The 17,001-nt window shown below is 44.8% G+C and overlaps 1 pseudogene; it reads right to left on the reverse strand.

The window, feature by feature from the left end:
- Window positions 1-14,779: 14,779 nt before the first annotated feature.
- Window positions 14,780-16,134, reverse strand: LOC120964130 (uncharacterized; annotated as a pseudogene).
- Window positions 16,135-17,001: the final 867 nt, after the last annotated feature.

Raw genomic sequence — 17,001 nt, forward strand, 5'->3', positions numbered from 1 at the left:
AACCATGCCCACATTAATTAATCTTTTTTATGTAATGCAGAGATTGTTAGAGAAGCTGAACCAAAATGGTGTGATGTACAAGCCAGCGGCTGCTGTGGCTTCCGGCAACAACGATGCAGACGAAGAAGTGGATTCCTTTCAGAATGGACCGCCAAAAAAAGAATTCATGTACAAGGATGACTCTGACGGTCTAGAGCCGGTGATTGATTTGACACAGCCTGACGAGCCTATTGGAAACCAGAACAACGATGATGGGGAAGTATGTTTTCATTTATTTGTCTTCATTTATCTCAATTATGCATCTTCATTTTCGTAAACTGAACCTATCACATTATTTCTTTCTTAACCAGAAATACCTGCCAAGTTAAATGTTGGCACAACGAAGCCTACTGATGAGTGTGGCGCAACACCGGAGAACCCTTGGATCATAGGTAATTCTCCTCGAGCAGAATCGTCCGACATTGACATTTCTGCAAGTTCTATTGACCGGATGGTGGGTAAGAGCAAGGGGAAAATGTCTGCACCAACCACAAAAGAAGACGATGTTATATCCGGGAAGCGCCGACGGACTGTTCCCTAGAAATTTGAATCCCCTTTGCACTTGACAAGCCCAGCAAGCGAAACACACGCGTTACTAAGCCATCCGGCAACACTACCGGAAATAGAGGTACCGTTACTGGCTAACTTACTGCTTAATTTACTACCATTTCATGTACTCACCGTTCTTGATGTTTGTAATTTATCATGCAGCTCTGTTTAATGACCATGACGTGGAACGACTTGTTAAGGACGATTTGACGCCGGAACTCATCGATGCTGCTGTTACGTTTCTGGAGGCATCTGCACTAGTAGAAAAAGGGTCATCTGTCCCGGTTGGTAAGGGCCTTTTGTCCCAGTTGTTGAACCGGGACTAAAGGTCCGTTACTAATGCCCTAGCCCTTTAGTCCCAGTTCTTACACGAACCGGGACAGATGGGCCTCCACGTGGCCGCTACGGCCAGCCCAGGCAGGAGGGCCTTTGGTCCCGGTTGGTGGCACCAACCGGGACAAAAAGGCATCCACGCGTCAGCATTTCAGTGGCTGGGGTTTTTGTTTTTTTTGAAAGGGGGAGGGTTTAGGGGGTAATTTAGGGTGTGTAAGCTAGCTAACAGAGAGAACTGTCCTCTCTTATTTCCGTGCTTGATTTACCAATGCTACTGCTATGCCTAAACATGGCTTAGATTAAAGTGAAGGCAACATGTGGTGCATGTCGAAAATAATATTAATCCTAACTTGATCAAATTTGGATTAGTACTACTTTCGACATGCACCACATGCTTGTTGCCTTCACTTCATTCCAATCCATGTTCATTTCACCCACTGATATATAATAACTCTTCATGCCCGCATCATGCATCATCATAATAACAAGTCCTAATAATCATCATCATACAACTTCTACTCGTTATTAATAACAAGTCATACGATCATCATCCTCATAGTCATCGAACCAACCCTACTTAATTGTTCTTAGCACATGATCATCAGTACTAGGTAGGACCTAAATACCCTCTTTAAGGTAAAATAGCATAAAACAATATAGACCCCGACTCTCCATTATGGAGAATGGAGATCATCCTGTCTCCAATTTTTGCGCTTCGCTTCCTTTTGCTTCCAAGAACCACCTTGCGACTGTCCATACATTTTTTCCATTCTTTGATTTTCATGTCTCCACTTCTTTTAGAAATCCGGTATGGACAGTTGAGATTCGTAGGATGACCTGGTTGTATGTTCAAAACATCAAGGCTACCATTTTGATACATCAAATGAGGCACACAATCCTCTGGGATTATCTGTTGAAAAACATAGTAATAACTTCATAGTTAGCAATGATGTACTAGTTTTAGAAGTATGCAAAAGATGCACGGATGTCGTAATAGTAAGAAATCTTACTAGGGTATCTCCATAGTAGTTACCGTAGTTCAACACGTGCACTAGTGGCACGTATTGACCATAATGTGGAGGAGTTTTACAATAGATATTGTAATTCTCAAGATCAGTACAAAATCCGACCAGATGAGTTTTCTCCTTATAAGTTAACTCAGAGCCATCGGTGTAGTAGGTTCTGTCTACCATGTTCCGCATATTGTTTGAACAATCAAAATAAGCTGTCAATGAAAATAAGCTGTCAACTATTTTGAAATGAACAATATAAATTAGCTAATAACTATGTTTGAGAAACTCACATAGCCGTAGAATTAGAGGCGTATCAACAAGGACCCAAATGTCCATATTGTCTTGCTCGATGTCAGGATCACCAAGATCCATGGTGACAAGCATACCCTCATCAAAACCATACATCTTGCAAAATGCTTCCCAGTTTTTGCAACCAAAATGGGTTACGCTCTCAGAATTATACAGATTTACTTCAAAATCTATATCATGATGGGTCCTTAGGTGAATTTTCTTTGTTTCCATACTTTCATGGTCTTCAAAACCCATCCTCTCCAAGACGTAGCGTCTTGCATGGCATGGGATAAGCTAGTCGAACTGTAAAAGATGAAAAGTACACGTTGAAATAGTTGAAGTCGTGCTTAATTACGAAAAATAACACTTGTCGTCGTTGCGTACCGTTTCAACATCGAAGGTCTCCTCCAGCTTCGTCCAGGTTAGGCCTGTCGCACAGACCTCGGTCATCGTGGCACCAGTCGCACTCCCCCGGGAGACTTTCGTCGTCCAAGTACGACATTTCCTATGTTCATAATTCAAATATTAAACGTCTACAATTAAATATATGTACTAAAAAACCTAAGTTAGATCATTATTATTCATCACGGGTTTATCGGTTTGTCGAGTCTTTTCTTGAAAACTCTCAGCTCACGTGGTGTATACAACCCTATAAGCTATCAACTAATCATATGCATACGCCTTGCATAGTGCTCTCCAATTTTAGCATTCAAAGTAGGAGTAGTTTTCCAATTTGAGCATTCAATAAGCAAAATCAAATCACAAAATAAAGTATTATTCAAATTAGGATGCATTCAATTATAAGCAAAACTACATCATCTCCATGCGTCCATACATCATCGAATATTATCACTAATACACCTCGAATACTATCATACATATAGCATCGCTAGTACAGCTAGAACCTTAGCGCCCGACGGGTATCGGCATGGGCGGTGGATACCCAAAGAGAAGGAACCATCACAGGATCATAGCTCCAGTGAGATCCCTGAAGAACCTACCAGGTATTGTCGAACCTGCACTCCAAAACAACCATGTAGCGACGGACGTGCTAGTCCTCCTCGCTGACACGGTAACGTACCACCTCCGCGGTGTCCGGAAGCCTCGGCACCATCACTGGCCCACGCGACCGCCACCAAACAAGGATCGGGTCAATGACGGGCTGGCTCCTCACCAACCTACGCCCCCAGAAGGTAGCACCTCCCAAAACCAGCCCGGCAGAGCCCAGTCCCGGACATGGCCCCTTTGATCAAGCCGGCCTCCTCCGCCGAGTCGACGACGAGGATGCGGGATTGGCATCGTCGACGTCGATGCGTGAATAATTGATGTAACTAAAAAAATAAACTAGTTCTATTAATTTTCTTGCTAAAAATAAACTACTTCTATAGTAAAATAAACTAGTTTTATTAAATCAACTAGTTCAACTACTAAGCACTTCCTATAAATAGAATAAAGTAGTACTTACTAAAAATAAACTAGTTTAACTAGTTCTATTATTTTTCTAACTAATTCTATTAAACACTTTCTCTTCTTATTCTCTGAACAAAATTACAACAGAAAAAAATCATAAAAATTCTATGAACAAGATAAAAATTCTATGAACAAAATTACAACAGAAAAAAATTATAAAAATTCTATGAAAAAATTGACATATTCTTTGCATATATATGAACACACAAACATTTGCATATTCAACAATAATATCACAAAAAAATCTATGAATAGAAAAAAATTCTAACTTTTGCATATTCATTTATGAACAAATTACAAAAAATCAATTAACTACACATCTAAACTACACATCTAAATTAACTACACATCTAAATTAGGAAAATTCATATGAGCTCACTAAGGGGGCGGCGATCGACGAGGAGGCAGGGCACGGGGGCGACGGTGAGGGGCGCGGCCACGGGCGAGGAGGAGGCAGGGGGCGGGGACGGCGACGGTGAGGGGCGCGGCGACGGGTGACGAGGAGGTAGGGGGTGGAGGTGAGGGGCGCGGCGACGAGGAGGCAGGGGGGCGCGGGGCGGCGACGGCGTCTGGGCGGCGCGGGACGGCGTTTGGGTGGCGCGGGACGGCGTCGGAGGCAGGGGCGACGACGGTGACGGCGAGGCGCAGAGGGGCAGCCTGGCGGCGTCGTCGGGGCGGGGAAGATGAACTGAATGAAAAATTTCACAAGTTCTAGTTATATAGACGAAGCATTGGTCCCGGTTCGCGACAACAACCGGGACGAATGCGACCTTTAGTCCCGGTTTGGGGCACCAACCGGGACCAAAGGCCTCTTTTCAGCAGCCCAAAGGGCAGGAAGCGGCGGCCTTTGGTCCCGGTTGGTGGCACCAACCGGGACTAAAGGGGGGGTATTGGTACCGGTTAGTGCCACGAACCGGTACCAATGCACACGTTTAGTCTCGGTTGGTGCCACCAACCAGGACCAAAGGCCTTGTGCTGCTGCGACCGCGTCGAAAGTTTAGTCCCACCTCGCTAGTTGAGAGGGGCGCGCAGTGGTTTATAAGCCCCACTGCCGCACCCCTCTCGAGCTCCTCTCCATTGCAGGCTTACGGGCCTAATTGTCACTGCTATGCCTGATGGGCTTACTGGGCCTTCTGCGAGCCTGAATCCTGGCCCATCGAAGGGTTTCTAGTCGTATTTAGGCCGTGGTGGCCCAGTAGGTGGCATATTTTTTAATTTTTTGCCTATTTTGTTTTCTTTTTTGCTTTACTTATTTTGTTTTGTTTCTATTTACAACAAAAAACTTATTTATTTTATTTTATTTTGTTTCTAATTACTTATTTATTTTACTTTATGATAATTCTTTTTGCTATTAAAGTTTCTAACAAAAAAAGTTCTTTATGAAAATTCTTTTTGCTTTTAATGATTTTGAACAGAAAATACTTCGATAATTTTAGTTGCATCAATTTTATATAATTTTAGTTTCAATAATACTAGAGGTTTCTTATAATGTTTTGAACAGAAAATACTTTGTTAATTTTAGTTTCATAAATTTTATTGAAGTTTATTTTATTTTGTTTCTTCTTATATATTTTAATAAAGTTTATAATTTTTTGTTTCTAATTACTTATTTATTTTATTTTTTATTTTTCATGCATTTACTGATTATTTTGAGCTATAAGACCCTAAAATTGAAAAGCATTTCAAATGAACTCTGAAAAGGTTGAAATTTGGCATGGTATCATCATTTCACACACATAGCATGTGCAAGAAAGTTGAGAGGGTTACGGCAAAAACTGGATGCACTTCGTGTTCAAAACGGACAATCTATTTCAAAGTATCAGGATTTCATACGGAAACTCGTCTGTTACAAAGGGATTTCATTTTTTAAAACTTATTTGAACTCCTGACTTTTTGTATGTTCAAAATGCACCATTCAAAGCCACATCATCATTTTTCAATCCTTTCTGACTTCATTTGTAATTTTTCATGCATTTACTAATTATTTTGAGCTATAAGACCCTAAAATTAAAAAGCATTTCAAATGAACCTGAAATTGAAAAACCCTACAAATGAACACTGAAAAGGTTGAAAGTTTGCATGGTATCATCATTTCACCCACATAGCATGTGCTAAAAAGTTGAGAGGGTCCCGGCAAAAGCTGGATGCACTTCGTGAACAAAATGGACAATCTCTTTCGAAGTATCAGGGTTTCGGAGGAAAACTCATATGTTACAAAGGGATTTCATTTTCTTGAACTTATTTGAACTCCAGACTGTTTGTGTGTTCAAAATGCACCATTCAAAGCCACATCATCAATTTTCAACCCTTTCTGACTTCATTTGTTATTTTTCATGCAGTGATGGATTGTTTTGAGCTAAATGACCCTGAAATTGAAAAGCCCTACAATGAGCTCTGAAAAGGTTGAAAGCTGGCATGGTATCATCATTTCACCCACATAGCATGTGCTAAAAAGTTGAGAGGGTTACGGCAAAAGCTGGATGCACTTCGTGAACAAAATGGACAATCTCTTTCGAAGTATCAGGGTTTCGGACGAAAACTCATCTGTTACAAACGGATTTCATTTTCTTGAACTTATTTGAACTCCAGACGTTTTGTGTGTTCAAAATGAACCATTCAAAGCAGAGACGGATTTTGAATGGTGCATATTCAACACACAAAAAGTCTGTAAAGATCGCCAACCCCAACATAAAAAATGAGCATAGATGCGCCTATAGAGAGAATTCAACCTAAATTCATAATAAATTTCTATGAATTTCAAAGAAATTTACTCTGAATTTAGGTCAAATTCCCTGTATAAGGGCATCTATTTTCACTTTGAGAGGAGCTCAACAAGACAGAGAGGGACGGGCTTATAAACCGGTGTGAGCGCCCTTCGGTTGGCGAGGTGGGACTAAACTCTGACCGCAATGAGGACCAACCCTTTAGTCCCGGTTTGTGGCACAAACTGGGACTAATGGTCATGGGCCAGGGGCGAGGCGCATTGGTCTCGGTTCGTGCGTGGAACCGAGACCAAAAGGTCCAGACGAACCGGGACCAATGGCCCACGTGGCCCGGCCGGCCCCCTGGGCTCACGAACCGGGACAGTTGCCTCCTTTGGTCCCGGTTCGTGAGCGAACCGGGATTAATGGTATTACAAGGGCCGAACCAATGCCATGTTTTCTACTAGTGCCGCTCGGTCTAAGAAGAATATGACAAAAAGAGTTTACTACAATGAACGTGGCACCTCTGTGACTGTCGAGAGTATACGAACGGTACTTCAGCATACATGGCTGGCGGATGACGTAAGTTATATTAGAATGTCCTGCTATTTAAGTGCATAATCTAGGTGTCACCTATGAACATAAAATGTTCTATTATTTTACGCAGATTATTGATGCTTATCAGACACATTTGGTGTTGTGCGTTGGTCATGATCGGCACCTCTGTCTAGCCTAGAGGTCCAAATACCTTGTTGACCGTGCTAAGGCACGAGACAACCCTAAACCGTCGACATACAACATGGATAGTGCGCTGAGCAGAGCTGGAGTAGTATGTAGGGTTCGGGACGAGTATACCGTTCGTGATAAGGTACGATATGTTCTTACTAGTTCATTAACACTCATTTTAACAAGCATTATTGCATCTCATTACAAATGTGTTCCACATTTTAGTCATTTATCCCGTTGAACGTCGGCAATACACACTGGATCACCATGGTGATGCACAACCGCAAGAAAGAATTCCGAGTTATGGATTCGCTCTATCCTCTCGACTTCTCTCTCGACACTGTGAAAGCACTGGTACTCTCCCCAACATCGAGCATTCTTCATATGAAATGTTGTTTGGTTTCTCACTACTACTTTCTTTGAAATAGCGACTAGCAATAGCACTTGATTTTGAAGAGGCAAACCGTATTACACCTGGCAAATATCCAGACGTCACTAAGTGGCCTATCACAGCTCAGATGGACATGCCACAACAAGAGGATGGGTGAGTTATGGTTCCTCATTTTCTACTTACGAAAGACATGTTCATGTGCACGGTGACTAATGTTTGCATATATATTAGGAACTCTTGTGGCCTTTTTGTGATTGAAGTTATGGAGCATTGGACGGGAAACGATGGACCGCCCATTTTACCCAGGTAATTTGTCCTCTCTGTTCGTACACTTATACAATTGTCATATAATACCAACTTCTATTCATTAAACCTTCTTCTAAAAATTGCAGGACACGGTTAATGCAAGGAGAAGGCGTCTCGTCGCCGAGTTGGTTCTCTCACCTACCAACATGCTCGAATGTGTGAAGAACAAAATTTACGAAATCGCAAAGAAAAGCAAGGCATGAAGACATCATACATGATTCAAGATTCTAATTTTAGTCGTTTGTTTTAAGTCCGGAAGCACGTTTCCTGGCATGGACAACTTTGATTTTCTATCATTCATGTAATAAGCACGATACCTTGGATTTTGTCTGGATATTTGGTCGCTTACACATACATGTGTATGTGTAATGCAGTCAGACTATACGTTTCATACCAATAAATTTTTGCTTCCCTTCATTTGTTCTAGCTTAATGTTTTTTGCTGTTGTGTTCATTCTTTTCTTCCATGGAAGCGTAAATTCATTTCCTTTTTACTTTTGGATTTTTTTGATTTGGCATTATTCAACAATAAAAAATAAAATTACGACAAATTCCTTTTTTTGCCTGAGAATCACCCTCGGCTGTCGTGCCATCCGGTGTGGGATCCCGCGCCTGAGACAGATCCGGTCCCGACGCGGGCGACCCAGTCGACGAGCGCTAGTTGGCGCGCGGGGGGGGGGGGGGGGGGGGCAGGTCCGGTCCCGCCCAACTGCTCGGTGGGGACAGCCCGCGTGTCGGACGCAGACGGGCCACCCGTGGATCCTGCGGTGGGTGGGGTAGGCGGATCCGCCTGGGATCCCGTGCGCATGATTGCCACTGTATCTCTCAGGATCGGCGTCCGCAGGTGGATCTTCCTCGTGTCTTGCTCCAGACTCCCTTGGCGTTATGTGTTGCCTGAAATCACGTTGCACAGATTTTGTGCTGCATTTTTTGTTGGCCTTTTCCTTTTCTGCATCATGAAGATCAGGATCAGTAGGACCATCAATCACATGATCAACAACTCTTTCGCCCCCTTGATCAGTAGGATTTAGAGCTCCGGTGGAAGCAAAAGAATTTCAGTGCTTAGCCGAGAACCCGCATTAGGATGCAGGTCAGAGAAGGGAAAACTTTTTTGAAAGTGATATAATTTATTAGTTAATATAATATACTTAGTCCTTACACAATTGAACTGGCCACAATGCAGATAGGACTTGATCATTCAGTTCAACAATAAACCACAAAACATACTTAAAATTCATCACAAATCTCCTTCAGCTTCTTGATCTTATCAACGTGCCCATGTTTCTGTTTGAGAAAATCTGCAATAATATACTCATGTTTTTTCTTCTCTTGCTTCAGCTAGTCCCTCTCTCTCATCACTTGGTCTCTCTCTAGCACCACCCGGTCCCGGTCTTTCTCAGCCTTTGCCCTCAAGACCTGATATAGATTGGCACAAGCATGGTCTGCCATCTTATTCTTCTCCAGCTCCTCTTTGAGATCGCTAACTGACAATCTTGCATTGCCCAACTGCGTGAGAGCATCCTCCTTATCAGCCACCATTTTAGCAAAGTCCATTTTGAAAAATCTCAGCTCTTCCTTCGTCCTCCTCTTTTCCCCAATTAACTTTAAATTTTCTTCAGCATTCTTAACATTCTGTCTCAGCTTCTCGTCATACTTGCTCCACAGTTCTCTGAGGCAGAACTTCGTAGCCACTGACCACTTCGGGTCTACCCATTCCACATAGTTACATTTCACTTCTTCCTATAGTATGAAAAAATATGGTCTCAATCATATATGCACAAATGCATTACAATTACATGCAATGCACTACAAATATGGTCTCAATCATATAAACAAAAAATGTAGCATGCACAAATTATGGGCCACAAAAAATGTAGCATGCACAAATGGTCTCAATCATATATATATGGATCAATTAACTACAAGTATATGCTATTATGGGGTAAAACAAATATTAGACCGTAAAAAAGACAACATAAATACAGACTTTGTAAATGCACAAATTAATTGAAATTGTATGCAATCATGGGCAGAACAATGGATTACCGCGAAGTAAATCGAGCACGAGCTAATTTAAACATACATTTACAGTACAGAACAACATACCTTCTGACCACAGGCAAGAAAACGTCTGCCAGTGTCCAAGGAATCAAAAGCCACTAGCCTGACGCAAGGTTCTCGATGCAGACAACGAGAAGACAGATCGTGAGCAATGCCACTCCATTCATAGCAAGGGATAGTCGTAGGAAGCTTAACGAAACAACAGAGATAATGCACAAATCAACGCCCTGCGTTAAATACGAGAAATGAAGAACCCTAACCCTAAGCCTAGCACTATCTGGAGATTATATAGTAGGAGCATACCTGCAGGCTAGTCACGGATTCGCCGTCCGAAGAAGAGCTCGACTCGTCGCTCCACGAAACCATGGTGTAACACGGCCGGCGGCAAGACGTGGATCGGCGGCGGCGGCAGTAGCAGTGGATAGACTAGGCAGAACGCGCGTGGAGATCACGAGGGAAGAACCGCCCCGACCAGTTGGCCAGCGCGGCCCATTTAAACGGGTTGTAATAAAAAAATTGTTAAATGGGCTCGGCAACGGGAGCGACCGTGTGTCGCACCGTCTAACGGCATCCGTCGCCCCCCCTCCACGTCATCGCGACAAGCGGCCCGAGTTACACAACAAGCTATAAAATGGTGGGTTTTTCTTTTCTTGATGAGGGGAAAATGGTGGGTTTTTTGGTACCAAGTCTATACTTTAGACCCAAGTGAGCTGGTATCTTCTATATCTAAATGGTGGTGAATGAGAGGAGTGAAAAAATTTAATTATTACCACACATAATTACATCTTCTATATCTAAACAACTAGCCCCCACTAACCTATTTCTCTTAACATGCAAGTTTGCCACCTCATCATTCAACATGCATGGAGAAAGGTCCACCACAACATGCAAACAAAAGATTCCGGCAACAACATATACATGTTCCACGTAACCATTTCTCTATGAATATATTGCAAAACATTCCCCCAACAACGTGCCGGGTATCGTCTAGTTTTCTAATATAATATAACTAGAGTGGACAACACAAAAGATGCCATCATTACAATGGCTAAAATTCTATCCATTTTCCATGATTAAAGTCCCTAGTGACCGCCTCCTGTTTAGTCCATATATGCTACAAGCGCTATCTCAAGGTACTGGCCTCTTGCAAGAGTATATATCATGTATGAAGTAACACATTGTAAACACCTCACTATTAGATCACTGGATTCATCCGCACATAACTCTAGCAACTGTTCTACTCTTCTTCGCCCACCACGCTTCTGCACATGATAACAGGAAAACTTAATGAATGACAAGTTAAAAACAATTATAACCTACAATGCATACAAAAACTTACTTCTTATTTAGTTTGCATTTCTTGCTGCGTTTAGTGTGCCCTAGCAATTTGCATGCGCCGCACCTGATTCTGACCTCGTCGTACGAAAGTGGCCATACCATTTTTCGACATAGGGCTGTTCTCATCTACCTTAGTTGCACCTTTCGTTGATACTTTAATAGGATCTTGAACTTCAACTATGTTGCCTTCACCATCGTCTACATATTCAATTGCACACCTACTGAGATCAGTCGTTTTCTTACTCAAATTTTCCATTAGCTGATCATACTCATGGCTCTTAGCTATCACGACCTTCAAACTCTCATGTTACTGATCCCACAAAGCTGGGTGTTTGCATGCCGCATGCATAGCTTCTGAAGCCAACACACTGACCTGGCTATATTTCATTCTTTTAGCTGCCCAGTCCATTCAAATCCCAACAGATCGCTTGTGCGCCTTGCGGGCAGTCCCAGCCTTGCGTCTTTCGTGAACCGCACAAGAACTAAACAATTTGGTATTTTAGATATATTCAAGTACTTCAGTACATGGAATATGTGCTTGCAAGGTAGACCCTTTCGAATCATTCTTCTGCAGCTGCACCTTATAGTTTCTGCGGAATTTACTGGTGTGTACTCCACCCAAAAACGGCTCTTCCGGTTATTCTTCCAGGCCACGATGTACTGCTGTGATCCGTCTCCGAGCTTTATTTCTACAATCTCCATGCCGCCAATTTTCCTAAGATCGGCTTGCAACATATAGAAGTTTTGTGGAGTGAAGACGTGAGAAGCAGCTATCTCAAGTTCCCTCGAGCTAGTAACTGGCACCGGTAAATTCTGTGAGGCCGTGCAGTCATCTCGTGCCTCGTTCTCACGGATACGTACAACGGCGTTCTCATAGTGCAAAATCATATCCACCAGGGTCATTTCACTGTCTAGGTGGAGGTGAAGGCATGAGTTTAGACTTTCACTCCTCTCGTTGCTTTTCATGCCAAGCCAAAACCCCTCTGTCAGATAAGCCGCGGCCCACAGTCTCCTCTTCTTATACATCCGTCTCAACCATGTTACTATTTTTTCTGACTGCCATCTTTTGGAAAACGCATGCCATCTCTCCTCAAACATGGCCATGGATGTGTTGTAGTACAGAAGATTTCGGAACTCCTTCAAGGACTTGTGACTGAGGTGAATCTTCATTTTTTTTTTCTATATGCCACGTACATATACGGTGCCACACGTCTGGCAAGACTTGGCGAATTGCCTTGATCATCGCAGCGTCGGCGTCCGTGAATTACATATACGGTGCCACACTCTTCGGCATCTTTTGACACATGGACCTCAAAAAAGTCTGCAGCAGCTACACATATGTCTCTTCGGTCTCATCCGAAACTATGGCACAAGCAAAAACAGTGGTCTTCCGGTGATTGTTAAGACCAACAAAAGGTATGAATGGCATACCATACCGGTTCATCTTGTACGTGCTACCAAATACAAGCATGTTGCCGGAGTCCTCATAGTCATGACGAGACTGGGAGTCACACCAGAACATCCTATTCATATGTCCTTCCTTATCTAGCTTGTACTCGAAAAAGAAGCTAGGATCCCTCTGTTTCCTACTGGCCATGATGCCTATGGCTGTGGCAGCATCACCTTTTGAAAGCAACTTCCTCTTCTCCCTGGCGCAAAGGTTGTATATTTCATGCCTGGTAAAACCAACACCGCCATACCATACATGTTTGCTGATGAAGGAATCCATCATGTCGTGAATTCTAATCCCTGCAGCTCCCATGGACATTATCTCAGCTTTCTAGTACCCTTTGATTTTTCTGTGGGACCAAAAAAAAGGTACCTGGTCCGGTCCTACCAAGATATGGCTATGCTTGTCCTCAAAACTATCAACATACCAAACCCCACACTTTTGGTCAAGCTTCACGGTCAGGTGCACTTCGCGGTGGCAGCGTGTCTCGGGTCTGAGCCTACGGCTGTGTCCTTCCTCGGTTAGCAACCTGGTGTCACGTTTTCCTTGTCTGGAACAAACAAACCGCCTATAACGCATATGATGTGACTCGGTTTTGCTATACCTGACCTTATTCTTTCTAATGCTGAAACAATTATCTCTAGCATAGCTGTTGTAGAAATCATACGCAGCATCGTGTGACATAAAAGTCATTTGTATTATCTGCACGAACATATCCCTCTTATCATCTGCACTGGCAGTATCTTGGACATTCTTTTTCCCCTCATCTTCTGTCACCTACACAATCATTACATAGCCATGAAAACAGTTTTCTAGGGTATAACATAACTTCCATACAACATTGATTACATACATACCTCACTCATGATGATTGACGACTGTGACTCCCAGAATCAGGTGCAGCTAATGATTCGTCATCAAGGCCTGTCTCCGCGCCGGATTCACCGTAATAGTCGTACGCATTATGACTTTCGGAAATGAGCTGAAAAATATAACACAAATACATAAGTACTTATCATATAATATTCCAGGATAAATTCAATTTGCATGCCAACAAAAAATTCCACTTCCATACCTGACTAATGTAATCTTCATTTGAGATCTCCGAGTTGTTTTCCTAACCATCATCATGCTCATTGTTTTCCTGACCATCATGATGCTCATCCATCTATAAATTTTCAACACAAAAATATAATCTTGTCGGATGCCACCAAAAAATTACAACATGATAATGCCACTCATGTTACGATCTTCCAATTCGTCCCCATTCTCTGACATCTCTCCACGATCTGAATTTTCATCATCTGACCAATCTTCTATCCAGTCTTTCATCAGTTCTCCAAACAACATGTCATACATCATATCAGTTAACTCATCGTCCGCCATTTCCTACAACAGATAATATGAATCATCACATGTGCAAACATTATCAATGCTGAAATATACAACACATAGCATACGATCACGGATGTTAAATAAACTACCCCAGCCGGAGAGCGCCCCAACCGAGGGCATTCAGATCGTGCACACAACCAACGCCAACAACCTCTGACCACCCATGGATCCCCCCCCTCTCCACACCGGTCATCGGCGTTAAGGTACGTCAACCCTAGTAAGGAAGATGCCCACGGCACCAGTACGTGATCACTTTGGATCGCGAGAAGCAGCGCTACCCGTGATAACATGCGCCGCCGGATACCTAGCCCACGGCACCAGTCGTGATCACTTTGGATCGCCGGATATCTAGGTAAGCCGCCGCATCAAATAACGGTGCCGTTGTGCACACAACCGACGGCAACCGACGCTGGTTAACCCTAGAAAGAAGAAACCCACTTTAGCCCGCGTGATCACTTTGTATCACGACGAGCAGCACTACCAGAACCCGATCTGTGATGGCTTGGACCGTCGGAAAGCTAGGTTACCGCTCCGTTAGGTTAACCACTACGACGAAAACGGCGGCAGTTTGTTTGATGCTGCCGCGCGCGCTCTCGGACGAGATCGCCGGCGATGAGATCGCCGCCGCCGATATTCCTACAGAACCTCAACAGAATGATGGACGAGCTGCGTGAATGATGGAGCTGCGTCGGCTGGTCGTACCTGGTCGTGTCATCTTTTTTTTTCAAGAGGACACCGTATACATACGTATGGGTTATACGGGTTATACGGGGCTTGGATATGGGCTACGGGGCTTGGATATGGGCAGCGGCAGGCCGGAGAAAAAATAGATGGCGGGGTCAAGAATACCTCTAAAAAATTGAGTTAGGGGTGTGCACCGGAGCAAGGCTCGGAGGCCACGCAAATGGACGTAGGGGTAGTAACTTTCTTTAAGAGAGTAAGTGATTAGGGCAGACCTTCTTCAGATCCTCTGTTTCAATGCAGAAGGATAGCAACCAGGTAAAAGCTTCTCGTGCAGCAGAAGATGGTCGGTGGATAGACAAATACACAGTGCCATTGATGATAGCCAAAACGTTAACCCGTATACGGCTTTCATCCGTGCACCCTAGATCGAGCTTACCAATCGCATCCAGCATCGGAACTGTCGTGTCCAGCATCCATCGGTCAACACCGACGTCGTCGGCTCTCCGGACAGAAACTTCAAGCGTGAGATCAACTTGCTGGGCCACGCAGAGCTTCCCATCGCTGGTCTCACGACTCTCACCAACCTTGAAATTGTAAGCCTGTGGCAGATTGATCTCGGAGAACTGCAGTGTTGCGGTGTTCAGCACATGGAGATCCCTTCCGCTTGAAGATGTCCAATAAACTGACCCATTCACAAGCGTACCATTGCCTGTAGCCCAGTTTTGCAGGCTCCCCGCTTTCTGGAATATCTGCCACTCCCTGCTGGCCGGTGAGAAGACGGCGACCTGCACTTGACCTCTCCACCACTCTTCATCCATTTTCCTGGAGACGCAGACGACGCGGAACGACCGGCGGTCCTCTTCGGGGGTGACCACGTGGAACTCAGACTCGGTCCTTCTGGCGTCTCTGCAGATCTCGATGGGTGGCGCGCGGAGGAGATGCAGGGGCCCCGTGTGAGGTCGTAGACAGCCGCCCGCTTCGTGCTCCCGTTGACGAGAACCACGTACCCGTTGCGGCACGAGGTCATCGACCACCCGGGGCCTTCGTCGTCGGGGAGCCGGGCGAGGAATACGTCGGCGCCGTGGATGGCGGCGGCGTGGTCCGGGTCGGATCGGCGGCGGACAGCCACGACGGCGGGCATGGCGGGCTTGTAGATGTCCAGGAAGATGCCTAGGAGCGGGGCCGGATGGAGGTCGCGGAAGCGGCGGCGGAACGCGGGGGACAAACGGACGGCTCGGAGGAAGGCGGGGCAGCTGAGGGCGGCTCGGACGAGGCTCGGGAGGGAGGGCAGGCGGAGGAACACCTCGCACAGGAGGTCGTCCCCGAGGGCGCATATGGTGGTGGGAGCGGATTTCTTCTTGGACGGCGGCGGCTCACTGGAAGCCATGGCGATCAGCGCCGGCAGTTCGTGAGGCCACAGGAAGATATGAGTGATTGCTCGTTCCACCACAAAGAAACTAGATCGGGATCGATCCTTTGACGAGTTGAGATTGTGATATTCACCCCCTCCCAGTCGGTTTGACCATGAATAATTTTTTGGCTGAAGAGACTCTTAACTCTCTCAACTCTCTCAACAAAGACTGAATCCAAATGATCTCAGCCGTCGCATCAACAACTGCTTTGTACTCAGCTTCTATACTGCTGCGAGACACCGTAGCCTGCTTGCGAGCATTCCAAGCGATCAAGTTAGAACCAAGAAACACTGCATACCCCCCCCCCCCCCCCCCCCCCTGGATCGCCGGTCATCAGAACTACCAGCCCAATCTGCATCTGAAAAGGCTGAGATCTCATAAGACGGCGCAGGCTGGAGGAGCAAACCAGAAGAAGCAGTGAGACAGATATAACGCAGGATACGCTTCACAGCTGACCAATGAGATGTCCTGGGTGCATGGAGAAACTGACAGACACGGCTGACTGCATAAAAGACGTCTGGTCTGGTGATTGTTGTTGGGGAACGTAGCAGAAATTTAAAATTTTCTACGCATCACCAAGATCAATCTATGGAGTAATAAGCAACGAGGGGAAGGGAAGTGCATCTACATACCATTGTAGATCGCGATGCGGAAGCGTTGCAAGAACGCGGATGAAGGAGTCGTCCTCGTAGCAATTCAGATCGCGGTTGATTCCGATCTAAGCGCCGAACCACGGAGCCTCCGTGTTCAACACACGTGCAGCCCGGTGACGTCTCCCACGCCTTGATCCAGCAAGGAGAGAGGGAGAGGTTGGGGAAGACTCCGTCCAGCAGCAGCACGAC

The sequence above is a fragment of the Aegilops tauschii genome, chromosome 5, assembly GCF_002575655.3.
Source record: "Aegilops tauschii subsp. strangulata cultivar AL8/78 chromosome 5, Aet v6.0, whole genome shotgun sequence".
Classification (NCBI taxonomy): Eukaryota; Viridiplantae; Streptophyta; class Magnoliopsida; order Poales; family Poaceae; genus Aegilops; species Aegilops tauschii.